Raw genomic sequence first — 13,119 nt, 5'->3', positions numbered from 1 at the left:
TTTAAATAGGAGGGCCAACATAGCTGGAAACAGGAATGACGAACGAGAGGTGCCCGACAGTTATGAGGAAATGAAAAGTATTCGAGATCTGGCTGTTTAGGAGAAAGAGAAAAAGAACCACAGGCATTCGAAGACCTACCCTTGGTTGGTTTGGGCGCTACTTATGTCAACACTGTCATAGTAATTTGCTATCATTTTTTCCAGAAACAGTTGTCCATTAAACCTAAGAACTGAGAAAAACAACAAAACATTTAACTATTAAAAGTGTCTTAAAAACACGTTTTCGAGATTCATTCTAACGCTAGGCTTTGGAATTTTCTTCAAGTTTCAGTTTCCCATGAAGTTGTCTTTTACATCGTTCGGCCTTTGTGAAATGTATCAACATGTAAAGAACATTTACTCAAACACGCTCACACGTCATGCAAATGAAACATCCGAGCCGAAACCAGCAGAGCTCCAGGTAGACGCAAGAATCACTGCAAGAAATCATGATTCAGAGTTGAAATCTGGGACATGAAAGACTCGGAAAAAAGGATAAAGGATTGTATATACCCACTTCAGGCATCTGCCTGCAAAACTACCAACACAATATCCGGTTTATAATCTGTTTCTAAATCCTCCTCTCATATGTTTCCTCGCAATAACGAAGAACCACGAAATGTATGAATGGAATACCAGTCCCGAGTTGTAAATGTCACTGTTGTATCCGACTCGGAGCGGTAAACACTTCATGACAATTTTGCCGGAAGAGCGACTTCTCTCCAACCTTTACCAAATACTTCAACATTGCCAGATGTAAGTGGACCGAATTCATTTTGGACTTTTCACTGACAATTTTAAAGGTTTGTCCTACATGATGGAATATTATCGTATATCGCAAGTTCACCATAACTATATATAAAAGTCTGAGTAAAATATTTACTTCAACTGTAATAAGAAAACTCACACAACTTTCAAGTTTGAGCTGCACTTGAACATAATTTAAACTTTCAAATGTTACTGTATAGTTGTAACCCTACCACGCAAATTACATTAAAACGCATATCACGAATTTACTCAGATTACAAATATAATCAAACAATCACAAATCAATCTTTGTAAAAAAAAAAAAAGCTCTCGTTAGATTTCCTACTCAACAAAGGACTAAGACTTTCCTCTCGAATCTATGCTTGCAAATGAAACTGATATCCTTGCATGTTAAAGAGAACTCATCTAATAGAAAGAGAAATAAGCAGACAGACAGACAGAAAAAAAGAAAACACCAAAATCCTAACCAAGTAAAAGCCTCATTAAGAGAGAGAGAGAGAGAGAGAGAGAGAGAGAGAGAGAGAGAGAGAGAGAGAACCTGCCCAATAAATGAAGGGAAGAAAGAAGGTAATTTTTGAAGAACCTCTGTAAGTAGTGTTGGGTGACATGGTAGAAACTGCCAATTATTTCTATTACAGTGTTCCGTCCACATGAATGTCATGAAATATCAGCTACTGACGTCATAAGATTCATATTGACCTTTATCCTATTATCTATATTATACAGAATCAATGGAAAGTTAGTTGCCACATGAGACAAAACTTTATTGAAGACATACAAAGACACGGGCAGAAGCTAAAGATTTCAAAATTTTTGGGTTGCATGATTTGGACATTGCAGACGAAAGTTGGGACCAATGTCGTCTCAAGGTTTTAAACGTTCCTGACCAAGGTTTCGAGCATTTTTGCCCTAAAGCTTCGAAACCAACGGCTCAGAGCTTACAACACTGTCCTTTAGAAAGAAAATACATGAGTGAAAAAAATAAGATTTCTTTTGAATTCGAACACTTTCTCCTTTAGACTGAAACACCACTGATGAAAGTATTACAGGTGTTCAAAAAACTTAAAAAGTTATCTAAAAACGTTAAAAGAAAAGACAATATTTCAAAGCATCAGGACTTCACAATGGGCTTACAAGCTTTGATTTGGTGAAAGGTTGTGGTGTGAATACAGAAGTAAGGAAGAAATGCAAAAGAGGATACAAGCAAATGCACAAAATGCAAATGGGGTTTAGGATTAGGGAAAATTTTCATGAAAAGGAATGGGGTTCAGAGAGGAAAAAAAAGAGAGTTCAAGGACTGGAAAAGTCAGTATATTTTCATTCTGGAATAACGAGCTGAGAAGAGTATAAGGCGATTTTATGGATAAAAAATAAGCTCCTATTTAAGTCAAATCTCATCTGATTTTTAAAACTGAAAGCATATTATATTTTATTGTTTTATCTTTCATAGAAACCATATGAAAGGTTCCGTTGATGACACGAATACTCTAGCATCAGAAGTTATTTGAACTTAGGTTTACCTTTTCATCATAAAAGCGTCGACGACCATGTTCTCCAAATACAGTTTCTAGTACTGAAAGGCACTATACTCTGTTTTTTTTTCATCTGTCCATCCGCATGTGGTGTTTTTGTATGGTAACACTGCGTCCCGGGCTTTAGATAGTTACGCTATGTGTAAGTTTTAGGTAAATAAAAGGATATCTGGGTGTACATTTGCAACTGAAAAGTGTTTTAATAATTTACTGTATGCGCATTACGCCGTTAATATTCGAAATAGGATATTATTATAATCGTTGAATGTAAGCTGAATGTAACTGTCTAAAGCCCGGGACGCAGTGTTACCATACAAAAACACCACAGGCGGATGGACAGATGGAAAAAAACAGAGTATAGTCAGTCACGAAAGAGAAGACTACTTAAGAACAGAGAAAAAACTCGACAAAATCAGAACAATAATATCTTTTAGGAAAATAAGCTACAAGCAGAACTAGGAAATGCAGATGAGGAAAAGAACCTGTAAAAAAAATTGGTCTACAAATGAAAGAAGGATCAGAAACAGGGCTAGTGAAAAGGAACTAAGAATGGAACATGGAAAATGGACATAAGCAGATATATAGACCGTAAACTGGATATGGATCTGTGATATGCAGATGAAAGAGGGAACCTTGGAATACAAAATAGACCTGGATAAGGAACTAAGTACTGGGATATGCATATGGGAAAAGCAACTTTAGAATAGAAATAGGTCTCGAACCGGAAATGTAATGGGGATATGCAGATGAAAGAGGGTAGGTAAAGAGAGAGACAGCTTTCAGGAAAGGACTGGCATTTAATTTACAGATGAGAGAGAGAGAGGAGAGAGAGAGAGAGAGAGAGAGAGAGAGAGAGAGACTAGGATTTACAGATGAAAGAGGGAACCTAAAAGAGAGACCTTACCTTACCTTACAGACCTTACAGTTCGTTCGGGTTGCCCCAGGTCCCTCAGTGTGAGGCACCTCTAATGTCTACCAGAGAGTTGCTAGTACATCTTCCGGTATATTTTGCATCTTCCAATCTTGGATGGTCTGGGATGCAGTTTAGATATTTGTCGAGCTTATTCTTAAACACATCTACGCTCACTCCTGATATATTCCTCAGATGAGCTGGCAACGCATTGAATAGACGCTGCATTATCGATGCTGGTGCGTAGTGGATTAATGTCCTGTGTGCTTTCCTTATTTTTCCTGGTATAGTTTTGGGCACTATTAATCTACCTCTGCTTGCTCTTTCTGATATTTTTAGTTCCATGATGTTTTCTGCTATTCCTTCTATCTGTTTCCATGCCTGAATTATCATGTAGCGTTCTCTTCTCCTTTCTAGACTATATAATTTTAAGGATTGTAGTCTTTGCCAGTAGTCAAGGTCCTTAACTTCTTCTATTCTAGCTGTAAAGGACCTTTGTACACTCTCTATTTGTGCAATATCCTTTTGATAGTGTGGGTAACATATCATATTGCAATATTCAAGTGGACTACGAACATATGTTTTATAAAGCATAATCATGTGTTCAGCTTTTCTTGTTTTGAAATGCCGTAACAACATTCCCATTTTTGCTTTACATTTTGCCAAAAGAATTGCTATTTGATCATTGCATAACATGTTCCTATTCATCATCACACCAAGGTCTTTAACTGCTTCCTTATTTGTGATTGTCTCATTATTAGGTTCCCTATATGCATATAGCTTTCCTTCTCTGTCTCCATAATTTATTGATTCAAATTTATCAGAGTTAAATACCATCCTATTTACCTCTGCCCAATCATATACTTTGTTAAGGTCTCTTTGTAGAGCGTTCTTATCTTCATCACAAGTAATTTCTCTACTTATTCTTGTGTCATCAGCGAAACTACTCACTACCGAATCCTTAACATTACTGTCTATGTCTTCAATCATAATAACAAACAGTATTGCAGCTAACACTGTACCTTGTGGCACACCGGATATTACCTTGGCTTCATCCGATTTCTCATCGTTTGCAATAACTGTTTTCTGTTGTGTAAAAATTCTTTTAACCATCTTCCTACTTTATCCACGATATTGTGTTTTCTAATTTTCTTCGCTAATATATTATGGTCTACCTTGTCAAAAGCTTTTGCAAAGTCTAGATAAACCATATCTGTTTCATTTTCGCTTTTCATATTTTTGAATATGTTCTCACGGTGGACTAACAGTTGGGTTTGTGTACTTTTTCCGGGTACGAAACCATGTTGTCCTATATTAAACAAATTATTTTTTATTAAATGTTTCATAATATTTTTCTTCATTACCCTTTCATACACTTTCATAATATGTGATGTTAGACTCACAGGCCTATAATTACTTGCCTCTAGTCTTGATCCACTTTTGAAAGTAGGGGTGATATATGCTAATTTGTGCTCATCATAAATCTTGCCTGTATCTACACTTTGTCTTAATAATATTGCAAGTGGCTTTGCGATAGCATGAACTACTTTCTTTAACAAAATAGCAGGAACTCCATCAGGCCCTGCAGCAGCTCCATTTTTAATTTCATTAATTGCCTGCAAAATATCAGCTTCATTAATTTCTATGTCAGCTAAATATTCACTATTTTCGTCCCTTACTTCTATATCATTATCTTCATTATCTATTCTAGGGGTGAATTCTCTCTTATATCGTTCTGCCAGTATGTTGCAAATTTCCTTTTTTTCATTCGTTAATCTCCCTTCAATTCTTAAGAGGGCCTATTTCTATTCTTCTTTTATTCCTCTTTTTCGCGTATGAGTATAATAGTTTGGGGTTTTGCTTGATATTTATTAGGGTTTTTTCTTCCAAGTCCCGTTTTTCATTTTCTTTTGATTGTATAATCTTTTGTTCTGCATTTTCTATCTTACTTTTTAGTTCTATACTTTCCATGCATTTTTTTCTTTTTCTTTTGCAAGACCTTTTTTCCACTTTCTGATTTTCTGGAACAAGATCCTTCTGTCTCTTGGTATGCATGACTGATGTTTACTTTTCTTCTTCGGTATATATTTATCCACTATCTTCTCTAATATTTTATATAATATCTCCGTATTTACCCTTATGTCATCACTTACGAAAATGTTATCCCAATCTTTGTTTAATTCTTCATTTATTTCTGACCATTTTATATTTTTACTGTAGAGTTGTATTTTCCATATCCTTCCCACTTTTTCATTTCTTGCTTATCTCTGTTTTCACTTGCTTTGGAATGGACTGTTAATTCTATGACATTATGGTCTGAAATACTCGCATTATAAACTATTATTTCTTTAACATAATTCATCTCGTTCACAAATACTAGGTCTAAAGTATTTTCCTTTCTTGTTGGCAGGTGATTTATTCCTTGAATGTTGTATTCTAGTAGCATATCTAATAGCTTTTCGAATTGCCTCTTATCTTCTGCACTACTATTACTCTCTTTTTTATATGTATAAGTACAACCACAATCTCCTATTCATTCTTTCCAGTCTACGAAAGGAAAGTTGAAGTCTCCAGATAGGAGAATAGTCCAGTCCTTGTGATTTCTACATATATCATCCAATTTTTCTATTATTAAGTCAAACTCTTTAGTATTAGGAGGTCTATATATTACTATGTTCATTAATTTTTCAGATTCAAATTCTACCGCTATTAGTTCACATTCTGAGTTACTATATTTCTCATATATTTTTCCTTGTTTTTTGTCTTTCCCATATATTGCGGTTCCCCCTTGATTCCTATTTTTTCTATCTGATCTATAAGTTTGGAATCCTTTTATTTGATCATCATTCCCAGTCTCTTGGGAATACCAGGTTTCACTTATATTCATTATATCTATTTTCTTTTCAATTTGGGTTAGTTCTTCTAAGTACTCTATTTTTCTTTTTGAGTTACTCGTAACTAAACCCTGTGCATTCATCACTATGATGTTTTGCGTGTTTTCTCCTTCATTTAATATTGGTAGTAATAAGGATTTTCCCATGTCTCTTTCCTGTTCTGGTATGTTGCTATTTTTTTCATTTCCAGAAATTCTGACCTTAAAAAATCCAACTTTTCCATAATATTTTATCTTCCTTCATCATAATTATTCATTTTGTGTCTGAATCTGCAATTTTCTCCGTTTCTGCAATATCCTCTTGCATAATAAATACAGTTATTATCTCTTGAGTAGAATTTTGGAGCTGATGCTTTGAAATTTTTTGCTGACATCTCTGCATATCTCGTTGATGGCTTGCTTTTTTCTTTTACCTGATATTCTTTATTCCTCTCTTTATTTGTTTCTTTCTTATTTTGGATTTTATTACTTGATTGATTATTTATTTGATTATGATTCATGGCTACAGGGTGCATACATTTACATTTTTTGTCGAACTTACATCCTTTTCCTTCTTTTAGGTTTTTGCATATTTTTGGATGCAGATCTCTGCAATCATCCTCATAGCCATCTAGGTATGCACATTTACCATATATTTCATAGTTGTGACATACCTTAGGATGTTTGTAGTAACATCTTTCTCCAAATCTGCAATTCCCTCTTTTCAAAAGGTTGCAGACTTTGTCTTTTTTGTCTATTTTTTCCTCTTTCCCGTCATTGTGTAGATCTGGGTAGAGCCTCTTCGGGATTTTCTTTTGTGTTGTCATATCGTAATTTATTTCTTCGTAAGTATGCTGCTTTATTGCCTCATATGTAGTATCAATGAGTATCTCTGCATCCATACTTTTATCTTGTTCTTTGTTTTCCTTATTTTTTTCTGTCATTTCAGTTTTATTTACTTCACTTCCGTTTTCCTCTTCTTCTTCTTCCTCTTCCTCTTCTTCTTCATCCTCAACTATTTGTACATTCAATCTTGATTTAATAACATTGTCTATCCATGATAGACATGTTGAGCAAAATATTCTTGTATCTTTTCTCATATCTTGCATTACCTCAGCACATTGTGGATGGGTTGGAATGTTGCATGCAGCACATTTTCTGATTAGGTTTTGTGGATTAACTATGCTATACCACACCTTACACAGTTTGCATGCTTTTGGCATTCTTTTTCCTAATGCATCAATTAGGATACTCACAAGGTTCACCTTATTCATTTTCTTTGTCGGAATATGTTGGTTTATGTATATTTTCTTTATGAGTCTCTTGACCACTTGATTTTATTTGGAACTTCTTCAATTATTTTCAAGATGTTTTCAGTTGATTTGTTCCAGTTTGAAGGATTATATCCTTCTAATATATCTATGAATGCTTTTGTATCTTTTTGGTTAGGACTGTTGCTGATCTCATAGATGAGAAATGCCAGTTCCCTTCCTGCTACCTCATCGTATTTCGAATCTGCCAAGCAAGCTAAATTTCGCCATTTCTTTCCGCAGTTGGAACTTACTGCCATCTTGTTCTGATTTACAGTATTTCACTTGATAAACTAACTTAGTAGACGCTTTATCCTACTATTTTCACACTAATCTTATCACCGATAGTTCACGAACACTTCTAGATATTTCTCAAATTCTAGACGTATGTTAAAACTTGTGATATCTGTTGATTAATCTGGCTTCGCGCAGGAACGTCTCACCAAGCAAGATGGCTACTACTACTACTACTACTACTACGAGAGAGAGAGAGAGAGAGAGAGAGAGAGAGAGAGAGAGAGAGAGTCTTAGGAAAAGGACTAAGATTTACAGATGAGAGAGAGAGAGAGAGAGAGAGAGAGAGAGAGAGAGAGAGAGAGGAGAGAGAGAGACTAGGATTTACAGATGAAAGAGGGAACCTTCCAGAGAGACGAGAGAGAGACTTAGGACTTAGAAAAACAGATTTGAGGAGAAGAGAGAGAGAGAGAGAGAGAGAGAGAGAGAGAGAGAGAGAGAGAGAGACTAGGATTTACAGATGAAAGAGGGAACCTACAAAGAGAGAAAGAATCTCCAATCTACAACTGAAAGAAGGAACCGAAGAGCAGAAATATTTCTCAGGAAAAGGAATTGTTAATGGAACTGCGATATATAAATGAAAGATATCTAATATAAGAAAGAGGTCTTAGAAAGGAATGGGGGGGATGGAACTTGTTTATACAAATGAAAAAGGATTCTAAAACCAAAAATAAGTCTTAGGAAAAGGAACTCAGATCTGCAGTTGTACGGAGGAACCTAATTACAGAAAAGAATTTCAGTAAAAGGAACTGGGATATCAGGATGAAAATAGATACGTATGAAAAGAAACAAGATTGGAAAGCCAGCTACGAATGGCACTAGACTACGTTAGTGAAAGAATGAATCTCAGAAACAAGACTTAGGAAAAGGAATAAAGAAATGTAGTTCATGAGCGAAACTATCAACAGGAACGTGTAATATGAAAAGGAACTTAAAATGTTATTGGGATATGGAAAAAAACAGCAACAAGTTTCAGGAAATGGGTCTAGAAATAGAAATGGAGTATTTAGATAAAAAAAAGCAAACAAACAGCATAATCAGATTTTAGAAAAGGAACGGAGATCTGCAGCTGAAAGAAGGAACATAACAGATCTGGACTATGCAGATGGAAGTTAGAACCTGAGATCAGACACGTAACAAGGGAAAGACCTATGAACGGAATTCGGATATGCAGATAAAAGGAACCTAAGACCAGCAGTATGTAGATCTTAGGAAGAAGAACTGGGAATGGAATGATTTACTAATGTTAGTATAAAACCCCAGAACACGTCTTGAGCAAAGGAATTAAGCCAGAAATTTGGATACACGTTTTCAAACAGTAACATAAGAACAGTATCACAAATTATGAACAGAACTTGGATATGCGAGTGAAAGAAGGAACTTTTGGAATGGAAAGTGTTCTTAGGATAATGACCTGGGAAAGGAGCTGGTTAATGCACGTTGAAATGAACGTAGGAACAAAAATAGGTCTAAGAAAAAGATGCAGAATCTACAACCTCAGTATCCAGATGAAAGAAGGAACCAAAAATAGAAACATGTCATTGGAAAAGAATGGAGGACGGGAATTAGGCAACGCAGGTGAAAGGAGCATAAGAGAGGAATCATATCGTAGGCAAAGTCAGTATGGGTGGAACCTTTGAAAAGGAACTATTGCTGGAACAATGACATGATGGTGAAAGAGAGAATGAAGGAAAATGCACGGATCTTCAGGAAAGAAGCTGGGCCTGGTAATGGAAATGAAAGCATAAACTTCCGAACAGGAATGGGTTTTGGAATTAGGAACTAGACCTCAGACGGTAATATGCAAATGAAAGCAGGAACCTATGGGCAGAGATATGTCTTAGAAGGAAATAGGATAGAACTGGGATATGGTGAAAGAACTTTATGGAAATGTATATTCTAGGAAAAGAATCTCAGAACAAAAATAAGTTTTATGAAAAGAAACCGACTTATGGCATTGGAGTTCTGGTGAATAAGAGAAGGTAGAAACAAAACCATAATTCATTCGACAGACTTTCTTCCAATTCCTCCCATCGAGGTTTGCATGATTTTGTAGGCAATTTTGGGCAATTCAAGCATCTAAGGAAAAGGAACTATGCTTGATACTGGAATGAGCAGATTAAAAAAAAAATTTAGGAACAGAAATGGAATAGAAATAGGTCTCACGATATGGTACAGGGCTTGGAACTGGGATACAAGTGAAAAAAGAAACTTAGGAACAGAAACCGGTCTTACCCAGTGTGGCAGAACACATTCATGTCTTGCCCAATATCTATCTTTCATTTCTCCGTTCACATATTAATACCTCAACGTTTATTCATATCATACTTATTCCCCTTTTGTATCCGGCAGCGGATTTAAGGGTGGGGTGAACCTTTTCACATTCCTTCCCCCACCCCCGCCTCCCTCCTTATCGATAGAATCATGTGTAAATCTCAAAGCAAAAAATAAATTGTGATAATATGTACCAACTGCGCACAAGCAAAATATTGATAGAAACGCTGAAAATAAAATGATACAATTTGTTTTATTCTTTATGCATGTATTTAATCCTCGTATTTGATTAAACAACTTCACCTTCTTCTTTGTACGCTACAGCTATTGGAAACAATGTAATATTCTACATAATTATAATATATTTCTCTCTCTCTCTCTCTATCAGTATGAAGGGCTTGACGGAGGAACCATACGAATTCTAACTGCTAAACTGGTATGGGAATGTAGTATTGTACCAGCCATCGTTGCACCTACGGGTTACAGCAGTGTTACCACTGAAGCATAAGGATTAATACCACCCGTCACCACACCTCCACGGATCCAAAGCCATCCCTAGTAAAGTCCCTACATAGTACGTATCTGAAGTCAGAATTTCTGAGATTCAATACCTGATTCCATTGGCAGTGATATTTTTACCTCACAAAGGAACCGAGCCTCAGAGATATGCAGATGAACGGAACTCAATAGGTAAAAGTGTTCTTAAGAAAAAGAACGGAGGTTCAAAGTGGGGTATTCTGTTCTTAGGAGAAGGATCTTAAATATGCAGGTAAAAGAATTAGCTAACACACAGAAACAGGTCTTGGGAAGATGGGGTTTTAGCAACAAAAATAGAGCTGTACGTATGGCAAGCGTGTGAAAGAAACAGAACAAAAATCCGTCCTGACAAGGAATTACGCCTGCGCTTTGAAGAAAAAACCAAAAAGGGAACCTAGAATCAGAAACAGTCCCAGGAAACTGACTGTTCCTCAAAATTGGATATACTAATGAAAGAAGTTTTATAAGAACAGGGAACTAAGCATGAAAACTATTATGATCTGCAAGCGAATGAAAGACCCACGGAACAGTAATAGATCTTACAAAAAGGAAAAGGCATTGGATTTTGGATAAGCAGATGAAAACAAGTAAAATATGAGCCGAAGTTCCTTCGGCGCAATTGAGTTTTCTGTACAGCCCCTACAGCGTATAATCAAAGCCACCGAAATTAGTTTTATCTGTCAGAGGTCTCTGTATGGGCCGCGGTGGTGGCCTGTCCTATATTGTTGCCAGAAGAACGATTAAGGCTAACTTCAACCTTAAATAAAACAAAAACTACTAAGGCTAGAGGGCTGCAATTAAGTATGTATGATGATTGGAGGGTGAATGATCAACATCCCAATTTACAGCCTTCTAACCTCTGCAGTTTTGAAGATCTGTGGGCGGACAAAAAAGGACCGACAGAAAAAATTGCGGACAGAAAAAGTGCGGACGGACGAACAAGTCAGCACAATAGTTTTCTTTTTTAGAAAACTATTGTTTGGAATTGGTGGACACAAGTAAAAGATGTAACTCCGTGACAAGTAGGTCATTTAAAAAGGAATTGGCAATTGAAATAATTTATGCAGGAGAAGACGCAAAGAACTAGGATAGGAGTACGGGAAACCAAAATGGGTCTGAGGACAATACGAACAATTCCAGGGGGCTCAAACTCGGAATGTAGAAGGGAGAAGGAACTCCAAAACCGAAAACGTATTTGGAAAAGGAACTTAGGAACTTAAAGACAGAAACATTCTTAAGAAGAGGACATGGGCTTGAAATCGTATGTGCAACTGGAAAAAACATTTGGAGCTAAAGTAATTCTTAGGAAAAGGATTTGGATATGGAACTGAGTTACACAGTTGGAATAAGGGACCCTGGATATGCAGATGAAATAAGGTACTCTGGAAGAGAAACACTTCTTCGGTAAAAGGAACTGGGATTGTTACTGGAAGATTCCGGCACGGGAAGGAACTTATAAAACAGAAACACGTCTTACGTAAACGAACTTAGAATGGGACTGATACGCAAGTGAAAGCAGGAACTCTGGATGAGAATAAGGTCCTAAGAATAGGAACTGGGCCAAGAATTGTTACATGAAGGAGAAATTCCTTCGTTAGGTTAACTAAAGTAACATGCGGTCACTTTCAGCTCTGGAAAGCATCACGATGCTTTCGAGATATCTCTCCAGGAAAATAATACATTCTTGAACATACTGACGAAACACAACCGTTCCATCCACAAGACAAAAAATCTTGGATACAAAGGATTATCTAAATGGGACAACTTTACAATTTGATATCTCTCACAGCATCCACAACTCATCCAGTCGATGCACTTCAAGAGATAAGGATCATCCGGGAGTACCGCAATTAACTCATCCACTCTGAACAACAACATCGTGAATTACTAATCAATCCAGGAGGATCAATCAAACTACTCATTGCATTCTCAGTGCACCTTTCTCTCTCTCTCTCTCTCTCTCTCTCTCTCTCTCTCTCTCTCTCTCTCTCTCCGTGTGTGTGTGTATGTGTGTGTGTGTTAAAAACACGTCATAAGGTAAAACATTCTAGAAATACCACATTTTCTTCATAGGAGCACAAAGCTGAATATTCAATTAACATCTATCGAAAATAAAGAACATTTCTTTCATGGAATTCCGACTCCCAATAAGTATCTGGGTGTATAATGTTCAAGTTATGACAACGTTCACAAAGTTTGTTACCAACGGAATGATGTCTAAAAAAGGAAAAAAATGTAAATTCTTTAACGGAACAATGGATTTAGCTTTCATGAAACCCTTTATTCGGAGCCGAACAGCTGAAAAACCAATTAGCAATCATCTCCTTTGAACGTCTGTAAATGTCCTAACTATTCATTCTAACCAAAAATTTGACGATTTCCATAACAAATCAATTCACTTTACATCACTGTATCAAAACAAGCCCATCAATTCAGGATGATACCATCCACGGAAGCTGCTACACCGCCGTCTTGTCATTCTTTAATACACCCACTTCCTGATACATTTAATAAACTCCCTGGAATGGAAATACGGCAGAATAGCTATCGCTTACCTAAAACGCCCAAGGAAGGAGAAGAAAA

General features: G+C 36.4%; 1 protein-coding gene across 1 annotated transcript in view; it reads right to left on the bottom strand.

Moving 5' to 3' along the window:
• LOC135221282 (BAI1-associated protein 3-like) overlaps positions 1-13,119 on the bottom strand; it is a 464,894-nt gene that overhangs the window by 158,969 nt on the left and 292,806 nt on the right. The gene's annotated exons all lie outside the window — the stretch shown is intronic.

The sequence above is a fragment of the Macrobrachium nipponense genome, chromosome 2 (genome assembly GCF_015104395.2).
Source record: "Macrobrachium nipponense isolate FS-2020 chromosome 2, ASM1510439v2, whole genome shotgun sequence".
In the NCBI taxonomy this organism is placed as follows: Eukaryota; Metazoa; Arthropoda; class Malacostraca; order Decapoda; family Palaemonidae; genus Macrobrachium; species Macrobrachium nipponense.
Note: the sequence above shows the minus strand (reverse complement) of the source record. Positions and strands in the feature narration are given on the sequence as shown.